Source organism: Passer domesticus, chromosome 4 (assembly GCF_036417665.1).
Source record: "Passer domesticus isolate bPasDom1 chromosome 4, bPasDom1.hap1, whole genome shotgun sequence".
Classification (NCBI taxonomy): domain Eukaryota; kingdom Metazoa; phylum Chordata; class Aves; order Passeriformes; family Passeridae; genus Passer; species Passer domesticus.
Genome location: NC_087477.1, coordinates 44,043,432 through 44,060,419, shown reverse-complemented (window position 1 = coordinate 44,060,419; position 16,988 = coordinate 44,043,432).

Genomic DNA, 16,988 nt, shown 5'->3' with positions numbered 1-16,988 from the left:
TATCTAATACATTGTGTACCAAGTTATAGACTTAATTTTAAAAGTCTCAGCTGGGCATAATATAGATCTAATTCACTACTAGGCGTTGAAAGCTGAAATAGGAAAAGAGCCAATAAAAAATTCTCACATGCATGTTTTCCTTATAACAATAGTTGACATTTTTGAGCTGTATAAGAACAACACATATTTCAATGAATTTTAACCTTTGGCCAACCATCCCAAAGTGCTGTTATCCCAAATTTTTCAGAATGACTGCAAAAGCCCTCAAAAATTGCACTAACAGCAGTGACAAATCATCTTCCAATTGTATTCTTATTCTGTTATCCTGGGTAAAAAGTTTGCAGAGTAACATCAATGGAAGAAAAGGAAATATGCTATTGTCTGTGTGAAATTTGACAATACCTGGAAGTGCACAGGTAATGCTAAAAGCAACGACCTAAGCCTAACATCCTGCAATAAAGAGCATCTGTGTTATTGCTATGAACTAAGAATTGCTTCAGCTGAACCAGTACTTTTGTCCTGACTTTCATTTCTAGTTATGACAAGTCATACAAGGAATGCCTCAGTGATACTTTCATATCTGCACATGCATGCACATACACAGTAATAACAGTATGCATTCCCAAAGTTATTCAGCCCAGGCCTGATGAAGGGAAAATACAAGATTACAGCACGTGTGATGTCCTGCAGAGAGTCCAGGGATGTCTTATTCAGCAGTGTGCACCGGCTGCAGCACAATACTGAGTTCAGATTCATCTGTCTTCTTAGCAAGGAAAATTAGGCAAAACAGAATCTCATGCTGCCACAAAGCTAATGCTTTAAACTAAACCACTAGAGGTACCTTTACATACAGGGCAGCGTACTCCACCTATCTGGAAACACATGAAAACTCCTCCATCAATGCCATCTGCAAAGGTGTCATTGTCAGTACTTGTGGCAAGGCATTGTCACTGAGAAGTCATACTTGTCTTCTCTGCTGCCATATCTTCCACCAAAATGATCTATTGACCTTTTTGAAAGCCCTTTCTTTACCCTATTTTAATTTTTTTGCATCACAGAAGACCATGTCTTTCTGACATAAGAACAAGGGAAAACAATATCCAAACAGTTTATATATTTAGAACTATACAAACCACTGTTTCTGGTTTTGGCTAGGATGTTTTTATAAATAGCTCATAAATCATGGAATCACAGAATGGCTTGGGTTGGAAAGTACCTTAAAGACCATCTAATTCTAACCCCTTTGCTGTGCACAGGGGCATCTTTCACTTAACCAGGTTGCCCAGGGCCGCATCCAACCTGGCACTGAACCCTTCTATACCTTCTCTGAGCAAAGTGTTCTAGAGCCTCACCACCCTCACAGTAAAGAGCTTCCTCCTAATATCTAACCTAAACCTCCTCTTTTTCCATTTGAAGCCATTTCCCCTAGTTCTTTCACTACAGGCCCCTGTAAATCATCTCTATTTCTTGTCAGCTCCCTTCAGGTACTAGAAGACTGCAATGAGGTCACCCTGAAGTCTTCTCTTTCCCAGGCTGAACACTCTAAATTGCCTTAGCCTTTCCTCATAAGAGTGGTACTTCATCCCTCTAATTGTCTTTTTGGCCTTCCTCTAGACTTGCTCCAACAGGTCAGTGTCCTTCCTAAGCTGGGGACTCCAGAGATGGATGCAATATTCAGGTGGGGTCTCACCAGAACAAAGCAGAGCAAAACAGAATCACCTCCTAAATGTTCAGTAAACTTTCATCTTAGCATATACCTTTCTTGTCAGTTTTATGGTGAAAGACAGAACAGAACAAAGACATTATTTCCTAACAAATCTTTTCTCATATATTGGTCTTCTCTCCCCTTGGTCTCTGACAGCTCATTCAAATTAGTAATTATCTGTAGGTAATAGCATTTAGGAGAAACTCACAGTTGCACCACTGACTTAAAGGCAGATGATTTTCTCCGTGTGAGATTCCTGAGCATATGCCCTCCTCGGTCTAGGATTTGGCTTCTCCTGGCAATGTGAAAAGATACAGATGGTTTCGATTGTAGCCATCTTCTCTGAAGGATGAGCTATTGCTATTAATGATGATAAAAGAGCCTCATACTGTTTCCTCTACCATGGTAGAGCTGTAAAAGTCAATTAGAAAAGTCTGGTTACATAAATTATTTTCTCATTTTCCATCCCTCCAGAACTCAACTGGTCAAGGAGGATGGCAGTTCAAACGAATCTTTTCTTCCAAACCCCCACTGAATGTGGAGTCTGTGCTTACTAGATGAGAAGCTTTAGATTTCAGTAAGACCAGAGTACAAACTAAAGCCAGTAGAGGAAAATCACTTGCCCTTTTGAATCATTCAAAACTCATGATGAACAAGTGTAGTTAGACATTCAGTTTATCAGCCTTTCAGATTTACAAAATCATGTTTTTCTGCTTTGTGATGCATATAAATAAAGATTCTTACCTGCAGAGAGATAGTACAGCCAGAAAAATGAAGGGCTTTGCAAGGAAGAGTAAAATTTCCTTTCCCACTGAGCACTCCACAACAGACAACACTCAGGTTGTAGGTGACAGAAACATGGAAGATTCTTTTAAGAAGCTTGTAATACTACTGAACTACTGTGCTTTAAAACTACCAGTCCCATGTGCATAGAAAGATATTTTTTAACCTATTCTTTAAAGCAAAAAAAAACCCTGGTTATAAAGGTACAAGTTTTATACTTAATAATAAATATTAGAAAATATATAACTTTTGAGTTTTCGATAAGTGAAATATTTGATACTTAGTAGAGCACTTTTTTTTTAGTTTAATAACCAGTTTTCCTGCAGCAAGGAAATATAGCAATGAATACAAATACGTTGATGCACGTAATCAACAACAAGTTTTAATATGACAAGAGTTCACTAAGAGCCTGGGCACAGAGAAGTTGCAAATATTTTTCCCACCTCTATCATTTTATTCTACAATATCAGCTGTTAAACATTGATTTCAGAGGTGAGGTACATCACACTAAAAACTTAAGCTATACATCTAGATTTCCAGCCAAGTTTTTAGGTTCTCTATTTTCTAAGGTTATAAATAACTGCAAATGTAGTAACTTCAACCATCTTCTTTGATTTACTTCACTTCTATCCTATTCACTGCTAGCTCTTGGACTAGTTCTAGCCATTACGTGACCAAAACCCCATATGCTAGATTTATGTCTTCTATTCTTTCTCCTATATTCTATTTTTTTCCACAAAACACATCTTTTAGCTAATGACAATTTCTTCATTTTAGTGAAAGTAGCAGGCCTAGTTACTACCTCCAGCTGTTATGCGAGATCATGTGGCTTTAAAGAGTTTGTATGAAAAAAGGACCTCAATCAAAATATTGCTTCCAATTGCATCACTCTAGACTGCTTCCCAGCTCTTGTGAGGTGAATTGGAGAAATGCCCTGACCCCTCACTCTGTGCATCTTTTATGACACTGGCTGCATATCAGTAACCTAAAATATCTCATTGGTCTTAAAACAACTAATTTATGGTGAACTTAAAATGCACATGTCTAGAAAAAAAGGATAGCACAGGTTTCACTCTATTTGAATCAGTGAAGCTCTGCAAAATAAACATTATTCCTTTTGGGTTTTTTGCTTCCCACTGCACATTTGCTAGTGTTACCTCAAACAATTTGCAAAGAGGAAATAGGATAAGTAACAGCGTGAAGGGAGAAAGGCACACTTACCTTATTACAGGAAAGAACATAATTATACTAATTCTTTTTATTTAAGTAAAAGCATTTGAATCTAGATGATAGTTTTTTGCTAGTTGGTTCAGGAGAAGTTGACACCCAAAGTGTTTGTCTGACAAACTTGTATGCTTTCAGGGAGACTGTGGTTCTGAGGCAGTCTAAAAAGTTCTAGCTTCCTCTCATACATGACCAACAACAAAATTCCCTGTCTATAATCTAGGAATTAGATTTTTTTTTTAAGATGGGTCTTGGATAGACATAATTTTTTAAAGTATCTTATTTTTTGCAAAGCAAAAATTGCTGACTTTGCCTGCTTTCATACATCAGGATGACTTTTCCAGTAAAACCTAGGGACTGTAGATGGAAATTCCTCTGCAAATTCAATTCCTCTCAGACTTCACTGGCTTTCACCAAGTCCTACACAATCTTGATTTGCTGAATCCATTTCCCTTTGTTTTACAAATATATTGTTGATCCTTTCCCAGCACTTTCTTCTTGTTAACACTATTTTCCATGCTGAATGGATTCCATCCTGACCAGGTATGAAAAATCTAAGCTAAATTTCACAGAAGCATAAACCAGCAGCATCTCAGGTTGTCTCAGCCTATAGCCCTGCTGTGACAGCTGCTCCCATGATAAATGATAGGAGCTTACAAACAAGGCAGAGTTACAAAGGACAGTGGATTTCAATGAACCATTTGCTAAGGTATTTGCAGATAGAGCAGCTTTTTACAATGTCCAGTGTGGCATTTACAGTGCAAAAATGGATATGAGATCCTTTAGCACTCCCTAGCCATACTGATGTTCTCATCTATTTTCACCTGTCTCCCCTTTCCTAGCTTCTCATTCCTCCCAACACACATACACAAGCACACATAACCCCTCTTCTGCTCAGAAATATTTTCCTAGAGAGTTTCATGATTCTGGATAAACACACAAAAAGTAAATTACAGAAATAAGAAGAATGCTTGTTAATTGTTTGTGGCACTGGTGTTGGATCCCAATAAAATTTCTACTGCTTTCTAACTAAAATGCCATTTTATATGTAAGTAAATCTTCTGACATGGAATCTAATCTGTTGCTATCTTATTGCAAAGGTTTCGTACCTTCTCAGTGATATCTCATGGGCAGCTCCTCACAGCACTGACTCCTTCTTCTCCTGCTCTGCACAGCCAACAAACTCCATCTCACATCTCGAGCAGCCAACCTGCTCTTTTATAGTACCCCTCTTAATTGGATCCAGCTGTGGCCTATTAAGGGCAGGCTTGTTCTTAATGCTTGATAATTGGCACAGCTGTAACTCCTTAGGGGTGAGATTACCTTCACCACTATCTCTATTATCCTACCTTCTATCTATCCACAATTCCCCCTTTTCTTTTAATTACAAAGTTGCAGTATCTCTAGAAAGTTATGTTCAAGTAAACTGACACTATAACATATTCACATATATTACCTGGGACTAACAGTTACATGAATGTTCAGGCAACATACCACAGTAAAAACATATGTTTCTAAGTTCTGATTTTGTTTTGCTTTTCAAAATCTAGGACATCAACTTAAGGCTCATCACCAAAAGCCCTTGTGCTTAGACTTCTATATCACAGTGAAAGTATACATTTCTAAATTCTAGTTCAGTTTTGCTTTTTCACAGTATAGACTTGATTCATTCTCTAAATTCAGAGTACTTATCATCAAAATCTTTAGATCTATGTCTAATTGCCTAATCAAAGATTAACTCACAAGAATGAATTAAACTAATGTTGTGTTTACTATCTTTTGCAGGGCCCTTTGCAAAAGATAGTAAACCCAGTACAATCATCTTTTGAGTAATTTCTATTTAACTTTGGAATGTGTTTGTGCTGACCTTGATTTGTTACCCAAACTTACATTACATATTATCAGAAAACCTTATACTTCTGAAATACTTACCCAAACCTACATTACATATCATTACCCAAATTTACATTATATATTATCAGTAACCTTTATACATATATCTCTAGAATATTGACAATATCAAGAGCTATACAATTTCATAAGGCAACTCACAAGAATAAGTTAAAGGCTACCTATAAAGATAGCAACAAATCAACAGCCACATAACTTTATCAACAGCCACAGAACATTGAACAGTATTGATCCAGCATCTGTCAAGTGTACCTACACTTATGGAATATAAACTTTTAAACTTATGCCTAATCAAAGATTCATAGTTGCAATTCACAAACAAAATGCACATGTTTCATCATCAAACAAATACACCATAATAAATAAGAGTTACTCTTTACCCAGTCCCCACTGCTGTTTTAATAATTCTCTTCTTCCTTCTACAGATTTTGTTGTATTAGTTGATCATTACAAGCGTCTCTTGTCTCGCTCTGTTTTCCATTCTTTTAAAGTCTTATAAAGTGATTTCCAGGTGGCAGCCCAATCTGCAGCTGCCTTGCCCCCTTTTTGACACTATATTTCACAGTCTTTTTTTACATTTCTTTCCACTTATATCAAACAATCTGTTCGGCACTCGATATGTTATTTCTCATTGTGTTTCCAGCAGCTCACCTGTACTTCAGGTGTCAAAATCTGTCAGGTCTGGACCAGGCAGCTTCCCCTGCTGCTCTAATTGCTACGCTGGGCTCCATCTCCGGCTGCACCTTGCCCTGCAACCCACTCCCAATCACATCAGGTTACTGTGGAGATGGCCACTATACAATTTTTGAAGGCTTTTCTTACATGTTATCTGTGCAGCTCTGACTCTGCCTCTCAGAGCTCCATGCTGCTGTTGTTCCAGTGCTTGTGTTGCAGTGACTTCGCAAACCTTCCCCCATACTCCTTGGGGCCCATGATAGTTCTGAGGCACCCCCTGCTGCTGTGGCCATGCCATTTGCCACTTCTGTCACACAGCTTGTGTCCTGCTGCACACATTGCCATTCGGGGGAACCCAGCACCCTTCTGGGTCCTTGATCACGTCGGGGTCACCAATTGTTGCCATCTTATTGCAAAGGTTTCATACCTTCTCAGTGATAGCTCATGGGCAGCTCCTCACCATACTGACTCTATCTTCTTCTCAGCACAGCCAACAAACTCCATCTTGACCAGCCAACCTGCTCTTTTATAATACCCCTCTTAATTGGATCCAGCTGTGGCCTATTAAGGGCAGGCTTGTTCTTAATGCTGGCGCAGCTGTAACTCCTTAGGGGTGAGATTATCTTCACCACTATCTCTATTCTCCTACCTTCTATCTATCCACACTAATCTAATTCCCATGCAATAATTTATTTTAAATGTTTTAACGCCTGTACTGCTTGTATTTTGACCAAGTCTGTGCATAGTCTCAATAACTGGATGATGATAAAATAAAAATTTCTAAATTTTCAGGTAGTTTAGACATCTCAACATATAAAACTACATCTATACCTGACCTCCCTTCAATTTAAAGAAATATTTTGGAAAAAAGCACTGCTCAGTAGTTAAAACACTAAAACAAACTTGAGAGTTTGAAAAACTTGATTTCCTCTACTGTGGGAAAGAAAATATTATTTCTGCCTGAGAAACACAGAGTGCTCTGTATAACCTGAGGACTCAACGGGGCTGCAAAACCTTCCCCCTTAAGGAAACACCTGTTAGGATTTAATCTTGCATTTTTCTCAGAGTAAACCAATGCAGTATTATTTTCCAAATGAAATGAGATTCTCAAAATTTAATCAGACACAGGATTTCATTCTGTTTAATTATATGAGCAGTCACTCAAGGTGAATGAAATATAACAAATAAAAACAAATATATCTTGCATTTCAACACCTCACATAGGGGCAGGTAAATATCCCAAAGTCAGCCAAAAGTATCCTACCAAGAACAAATATTTTTATGTGTAATTTTATAGGTCATTACCGCCCATAGTTGAGTAACATATTGATTCCCCTTTAAAGTCTTCTGTTTTCTAGGCACTGAAACAGAAAGTAAGAGGAATTTACACATTGACATTATGAATATTCACATATTATAACTTGAACAATCTATCTTAGGCTGAAGCTAATATAATAGTCTCCTTAGATTTAGATAGCAGACCCTGGAGAAAAGAAGGCTATCGTTTGTGCAATTCAGAGAAAAAAAAAGGAATCTCCTGTCTTGAACATCTGGAGAAATGAAGAACAAGCCCCAATGGTGCAGGAAGGATAGGGAGAGCTGCCTAACTTAACCATGGTTTGAATATACTCCCATGGTTTTCTTTCCTCTCTGCTTTTTACATAACCAAATGCTTTTGTCAGCATATCTGTGACATCAAAACCAAAGCAAGGAAAACTGCTATTGATCACTGACAATTACAAGTGTGGCACAGCAGTACTTACAGGTACACGGAACTTTCCTGAATACAAGTGCCTTTTTCCACTGCAAAATTAAAAAGGAATAAAAAAGTATACTGTTACATGGAAGAGCTTCTGCTTAGACCAAGCTCTCTACATACATCAAACCAAAGCAAGGACTGCTCAGATTCATGCATCTGCACTGAAGCAGGTGAGTATGGATTTAGTTGATTCTGGCATATTCCAGGTAAGTAGAGCTACTCTTTGAACCTATGGATACTTAATTAATTATAAAGGATAGATTGAAAGCAACTCATGCCAGTACATTCAACTGCATGGCATGAAGGATATTCATCTAAGATGCAGACTAGTGATACAAATCAAATCTTGGCCCTGAGCCTGACAGAAACTTTAATTAAAGAAGCATCTAGATTTCTAGGTACAGCTAAAGGTATAATTCATGCACGTAATAAGTACTATAAACTACTTCCACTGTCAAACATATCTGAAAGTATTTAAGTAGGAAATGAGATATCACCTGATAATGCATTGTTAAAGGCAGAAAAGTTTGCCAAAACACAGAACTCATAAGACAGATTCCTTGCAGAAGCTGAAAGGCAACCAGTTTTCTTGCTTTCAGTATAGACAATCAAGTTAAATTTCAAGAGCTGTGGCACTGAGAAAAATACTTTTCCCTGTCATGATTTAAACCCAGCTGGAGATGAAACACATGCAGCCATTCACTCAAGCTCTTCCCCACACTCTGATGGAATGGGGAGGAGAATCAAAGTAAAACTTGTATGTTGAGATTAGAAGAGAGTAATAATTGAAAATAAGGCAAAATACAATAATAATTTATAATAATAATAATAATGATAATAATAAATAATGTATTTTTAAATTCCAATTATGCACAATGTAGTTGCTCACCACCCTTTAACTGATGTCAGACCCCCTGCTTCCCAAATCCTGGCTTCTCCTTCCAGGTAACTCCCCTGGTTTATATAGCAGGTATGATATTTTGTGGTGGGAAATACCCCATTGATCAGTTCAGGTAATGTGTCCCACCTATGAACCCCCCCCCCCCCGAGGTTTTTTTCAGGGTGGGTTTTTTTTGGTGGTGGTGGTTATTTTGTTGGAGTTCCTTGTTGGTTTTTTGTGTGCCTCCTCACTTGCACACCATGACACAAGGAAAAAAAAATCCTTGATTTAGAACAAACACGATTTAACAAAAATCAAAACACCAGCATGTTATCACCATTCTCATTCTGAATCCAAAACACAACACTGCAGCAGCTACTGAGAAGAAATTAATTCTACCCCTGTTGAAACCAGATCACTCCTTTTCAGCATTTCAGGCTGTCTGTACAAAAAATTGTACAGATGATATAGTTTCACCTTGCACTTGAATAGAGTACATATCAAGGGGAAAGGATTATTCTGTGGAGAGTTTTGTATGCTCATTGTTTCTCACACACAGGCAACTGGTACAGTGATCAGCAATGAATTTTTTTTTCTGTAATTTCTTATCTGACCCTTTCAAATCATAGAGAAACCTGCTGGGTTCTCATCCCCAGTAATAATCAAATGAGCTACAGTTCTCCCACTGTGCTTTATCTGAAATTTTAAGTTGGCCCTGTATTAACTTTTTACGTCTTCCCATGTGGTCTCATCGGGACTTTAGACAATGCAGAGACTTAGATTTATTTACTCCAGACTACAAATCACCTCTGAAAATGCCAAGCCCTTTTCTCCCCAGTGCATATACCCAAGCACAAATCACTTACAGATTTATCATGCTGATACAAGAAGTCTTAAATTAAAAAATAATTTTTAAAAAATTAAAATTACAACACTGATTGTTCTTTGACTAACAGAGCTGTAAATAAAAAATAACTATTTTTTAGTCAATTAGGCTACAAAATTATAAAACTGACCTAGGAGAACAGAAAGTGAAAGAAACACCCACATATTCTCTCCTACGTATGTTAACAAATGACCAGGAAATGCCAAATCTTTACACTGGGTTTAAGGCAAATGACACTTTCATTACAAATTACGAAGTGTTATCTAAGATTGCTGACACACTAGCCCAATGGACAGACTTATGAGTTGTTTATGTCTTTACTGCCCTGAGGAAATGTATTAAAATTATTATCTCCTCGCATATGTCACATCCAACTCTCCCAGGGCTGCATTAATACTGGGCTAAAAAACATATCTATAAGTTTCTTGATAATTTGCTGGTATCAAAATTCCTGCTGAAACAACCTGACAAGCACAACAGGATGCTCTAAGGTCCTCAAAAATTTTCATCCATCTTTCCTTGCTCTCTCTAGCATTTGTAGATGTATTAGCATTTTCAGATACACAATAACAGTGTGTATCTAACTTCAGGCACTGACGCAAATATGATGGAGTGGTTTGTCAAATCCTTTTTCCCTGTGAAATGGACAAGAAGTAATAAAAGTTCAGAAAGTATCTGACATCTATGCATATGGAGAGATTTCTTTTTTTGGTAATTTCTCATTTGTATTTCTTTCACAGATTTTACTATAGCATACTTTTCCTCCAAAAAAATAGACTGGGAAAAGTACAGTATTCACATTTAAAAAATATTAGCAAGCAAGCAAAAGTCCCAATTAAGCTCATTGGTTTTCAAAATTATTCAATTTTTTACAAAGAATTACACTTATTTTTTAAAACTGCTGTCATAATAAATAGGTACCTTTTTGTTCCTTGTTTTAGTCAGAGAATCTGATTTAAATCTATATTTTGTCTCATTTTGATCTATATTTGCAGAGCAATTAGTGACTTGTGGTGTTCTAAAGGGGCTTGCTCAGAAACTGCAGGTTATCATGCAGTTTCATCTGAAAGAAATTACGTTCTTCCAAGACTAACAGGCAAAACTGAGAACTCAGACTTGTGGTCATTTCTGATGGAGAAACATGAGTGAAGACCAAAGAAGTATATTTGTTTCTCCTTTAGAAAAAGAAACAAAAAAAGTTTTTTTTACCTTGTCAGGGAGTACATAGAATTATTTACCTCATTACCTTTCTACCAATATAAACAAGAAAAAAAAATCTTTGCCAACCTTCCAAATATGAAAGGGAAATTTTTGCTACAGAGGAGCTGAACACCTATACAAAGTTGGTGTGATACTAATCTCTAGGAGAGCTTTGATACTATATCACTTGTACAAAATCAACAATCTCTTCCAACATAGCTATCCTGGAGGGAGAAAAATTTTAAATGCATAAATGAGAAGCATGCTTACAATTTGCAAATCCTATTGTTTTCACACCTCTTAAAAATAAAACTTTGCAGTATCCAGACTACTAAAATGAAAGAAAGCAAATAGCAAATGCAGAGGTCAATAGGGTAATGACTTCATTTGAACTATTTGGTGAACAGATCAATAAGTCAGTGAATCAATACTGGGGGGCTTTTTAATTATAAATTATAGCCAAGCTGAATAACAAAATGAAAAGTGACATAAGAATGCAGAACTATGTCAGAGCTGACAGAAAAGCAAAAAGACAGATGAAAACTGGCTGAACTTTAGAAAGCAAATATGACAAGTTATATATTATTAAGAACATTAATGATCCATCTTTTATTCTATCACCACTCAGCAGGGTCTGTAAACCTTTGACACACTCAAACAATAATGACTAAAGACATTCACAGCTTTTACTGTTGTACTTATCTAGTACTGACTGAGAACAAATATAAATTTTGCATGTGAAGGGAAGGACAGAAGGTAAGGAAATTATCTGAATTGTCCCAGATTTTATGCAACTGGAAGTAGGGTCAGTGCTTCATTTCATCCTTCTGCTAAAAACTGTCTATGGTGAATGACTGACACCATACATGGTGAGGTAATTGCCAGAGTCATGTCAGTAAAGTGTGCTGGTGTTGTGAGAACTGGGCATCATGCAAACAGGTATTTGCTGCAAGCTCTAGCTCAAAAAGTCTTAGCATCTTTAGCATCCTTGTTATCAGAAGAGCAAAACTGATATCAAGTGTTTTCTAAAGACAATATACCTGTAACAATTACAACCAGTTTAACTTAGAGACTGCAAGATCCAGTTTGACAATTCACTATAGTCTTGTTCTACAAGAAGTTGATGGGTTTTCCCTTTATCCTTAGAAGGTTTCCTTTACCTACTCAGAGGCACTACTGAGTGGTTTTGAGATTGTACAAATGATGAAAAGTACAGTAATAACACACATCTAAACTGGGAGAAAAAAGTTATTGACACACCTGTGGTGTTAAACACCTCTGAAAACACATCTAAGATGTAGGTATACCAATTTTCTGGCCAGTAGAATCATAAAATATTGCAAACCAAGCCAAATTAAACTCCAGTGCAGTAAGGAATGTTTTCCCACAGAAAGAAAACATTCTTGACTCAAGCTATGAGATTCTTATTACCAAAAAAGAAATATATAAAATTTAAAAAAAAAATTGAAAATCCTGAAAAAATTAGTTGAAAGTACTTTGTGAAAAAGAAGTTTACTATAAACCTGATAAGTTGGATTGCTCTGCCTATAATGCAATTTTCATTCTTTCTTAATATTTTCCAGCTGAATTATTGAAGATAAAATATTAAGATCAATAAAGCCTACAATAGAGTTCATACAGAAGAAATATACTCTCAAGAAATATGAAGCATGCAGAAATCCCTAATAACATTCCACACCCTTGCAGGACACAAAGACCACACAAGATGGAAGTAACATGTGAAATGAAAATGTATTCTGAAAAATGATGAAGGATGGCACTGCAGCCTGCCCACAAATACTCCTACCTTCTTGGGAAGAAGGAAGGAAACACAAAACGGAAAACTAGATAGAGCAAAGCAGAAAGGACAAATTCAATTAACCTCTGCCAGAGAAGGCATATTTTTCCTGTTCTTTCATTATATCACTTTCAGTTTATATTGTCAGGACTTCAGCATAGGAAATTTTGGTAGGCAAAAGTCAACACTTGCATCTTATTACCTTGTCATCCCCAAAGCAGAAAGGCAACAGAGTTTACAATAATGGTGGGAATAAAAGTAAACACTATGATGCAGAGTCTTGACCTGTAAAACAATTAGACATTTTTCTTCACTTCATATTTAACTCCTGACATATATTTCATATTTCATGCTCTGTTGTGCAGCAGAAAATTGTAAGCAGATTTCACTACATTTGGAGTAGGGTCAAATAGAAGCAAAGTGTAGATATAAAAATGACATTCACCAGCCAAAATAAAACAACAAAGTATTAGAGATAAATCATCATCGTCAGTTGGAGGTTTGTTGCTTGCTATGAGGTGAGTAATTACAAAGTCTAACACAGCAACATGCACTCTCACTCTCTGAGAAAGTGCCAACAGCATAAAATATAAGCATGGTCAGAAACATTTTTTTTCAGGCAGGTTTTGATTTCATGCTGAGGTGTAATAATAGGGATTATTAAAAAAACTTTGAAGTCCAGAAATTACATTAATTAAGAAAATAAAGTGTCAGGTTTAGAGACTTTTTGAAATTCTCTTATTCAGCTCACTACCCTTTGGTAGTGATTACATCTTAATTATGTATAGATTACATCTTATGATATACCGTATCATAGGATATAGCTAGACTATTTCAATTTTAAATATAATTTTAAAAGGACAAACAAAAACAAACCAAAACAAAACAAACTGACACTACTGTGCCGTCACTGCCAGAGCTGTGACTGGAGGTGGATGCCCCTGCTCTGCAAGTACATCACCATTTCAGCGCAGATCATTTTGCCACAGAGTATTTTGGTGATTTAGATACTCATGATATGATACTTAGATATTAGATACTGAGATATAATTACTCATGATTTAGATACTTTTGATGATTTTAGATATTCATAGAATTGGCTTGAAGCACAAAACCCCAGCTAGCTTGGAGGATCTCTGCACTGTGCTACCAGGAAGCCTATTGCTTCCTTAAGATCAGCTGCTTGCCTATAATTGTTGCTCTCACCATTTCTCGGGAGCTTGAGGAGGGCTCAGGGCATTTTGAAGGATTCATCTAAGTGTCTCGGAGGAAGGAAATATCTTAATGTCCACTAACACAGGTTCCTGAATATAAGTGAATTTTCTGAAAAACAGGGAATGGATTTATGAGGCACAACTCTTCACTTCTGAAGACATCACATCACAGAGTGAGCTTGCAGGGCTGTGGCACAAAGAGTTTGCATCCTGAGATTATTTACTCACTTTATTATCATGTAGGCCATGGCAGAAGAATAAAGATTACATTATCTCTGGGTATACTGTGCTAATGATATGACCACTATTAGAATATTATATCCAGGTATGGCCTTCAGATTTTACGAAGAATATCAATAAATCGGGAAAAAAAGATAAACTTCCATAGACATTCAAAGAATCATAATCTTTGAATAATAGGCAAGTTAGGAAGTGAATTCAATGTAGTACATTGCAAAAGAGCACACAACCTGGATATAAAAGACAAAGAAAGCAGACCTTTAATTCTATCTCCTCTGTTTCCCAAATTAAGATACAATGAGATGTGTACAATTTGTAGACTTAAAGGTTAATGAATTAAATATAGAAAATTTTGCCATCTTTATAACAGACCAAAATTAGCCATTGGTATAACTTAATAAGCATTGTTTATCATTAAAAGTAAGATATTCAAGGCTTGGGGTTTTTATCTACAACCAATGACTACTGAACACTGTGCATCTTCCAGTCAGATATCACACACAGAAGTTCGATAGCTTCTGTGCAAAGGAACAGGATGACCATGGTGGTTCCAACATCTCACCTCAAAACTCATGAACTGAAACACCTAAACACTAATAAAGAAACATTTAAAATTTTGCTGAGGTCTCCAGAATAATATACGAATTCATACCACAATACAAAACAATCATGTAATTTTCTGTTACTTTTCCAAAATGCCTAGTAAACTATACACTTTACAAAGTAATGGAGATTCAGCACCTGTGCTTCAGAGTACTAGAGTTTTCTATTAGAAATTTCAGTAAAAAGAAGCAAAGAGACTACAGCAATTCTTGTGTCCTATTTTTCTGTCCATGAGAAACCAGCCAAACTGAAATCAGTCCAATTAATCTTACTTGGAAGTAAGAATTTCTCTCTGTGAGAAATGTTCCAATGTTCATACTTATGGGGCACACTGGCTTTGAGCACATGACTAATATATTTCTTATTTGCCTACAAGAACACTTGTAAATACGGGATTCCAATATGGTTAGACTAATATTATTGTTAGTATTATTAATTCAATAGCTGACATCCCAAAAAAAGCTCATTTTGGAGCATTCTTGGAGTACTTTCTCAAGCAATGACATTAAAATGGTGTCTGACATTTCTGAAGATGGTTTTTTTAAAAAGTGGCAAAATGCCTTCTTTTGGTATGTAGTTGCAATCAAGGATACTCACTCACCATAAAACATATCAAAATAATGGATGGCACTCCCGGTAAACAAAACTAATTTAAGCAAGTCAGGTAAAAACATGTATGTTTTTTCAGAGAAAAGTTTTTTTGTAGTGGTTCAGTTTATTTATTTCCTCTTTGGAAAACCCCACTACACAATTGCTTTGGACTCATTTATTTTCCCAGCTCATGCCTTTGAAATAAAACAAAATTCCAATACTTCCAGTGGTAATGTTGCTTCTCTCAACCTGTGCAGGGAAAAAAAAATTCCATTTTGACTTCCAGCTGGCCTATTAGTTAGTTAATTAGTGCAGCTTATTACAAAATCAATAACAACATGCCTTTGCTGATACTTTTCCCATTCACGAATGTGAATATACAGGGCTTCCAACTACTTCATTATTGAATTTATTTCTTGGAAAGATTCTTCAGTGAGTAATGCATTAGGCTGGCCTGAAATCTCTCCACATATATAGAACACAAATAAAAGTGAGAATGAGGGAAGACTGCTTTCTAGATTTCTAATTCTATAAAGTCTGTTCAGGTACCAGACTTTGCTGTATGAAACATCAATAAAATACTGTATTAAAAACTCACACACTTTTCTATATCCTTTAATACAATGTCCTCTAACAATAGAAATAAAACAACCATCATTGCCTCACCCTAACTCATGTAATGACAGCAGTAACAATTTTGTGTGCTTCTGAGCTCAATAACATTAGATGCAAAGCTGTCTCAGGTACTGTAAAACATGAAGGGGAACATTTCTGGTCAGATAAAATCCTTCTTAGTACTCAATAGCATCAGGGTAATTCTAACCAAACTAAATTACCAGCACATGGGACACATATATTCTAAGTTTAATTTTGTCTCACAGTGTTGAAATGTTATTTCTCTTTTTGATCACTTTGACAGGTTTCCTCACCCTGGCATTCCTTCTTCTACTTATTCAGAGGAAACAGGAGACCTTCATCCATAGGTACAGATTACAAGAGTGATTCCTCAAGATTTTCTAGGAGCTCAAATTATTCTGGTTGTGTGATGATAGTGGGTAGAACTCAGTGATGCTTAGATGGAAGTAAGCAGTAGGATTTGTACATTTTTCTCAGTATTCAACTTAGTTCTAAACATATAAAATAAAATACAGAACATACAAAACCACAAGCCCTAGAGAAATTCAACTTCCTTAATTTTGGCTCTTTACTAAGTTGCAAAGTGTTTTCACGCATTGTGGATCTAAATAAACTTCTTATGTGGCCAATTAACAGCTTAGATATATAATGGCTTAGATATATTGTAAAATTGTGTTAATATCTTGTGATGTCTGAACAATCTATCTGGTGAGTATGGTTACTTCCCCTGGTAGCTGGAAGCTGTGTGAGTGGTTAGGTGCCTGGATGATCTGTTCAAGTATTATAAAGGAACAGGATACGTGCAGCAGTGTTGTATCTGGTTCTTCTGTATCTTAACAGCTCATGGCTGACAGTTCTAATGTGGAAACACAAATTTCTTCTT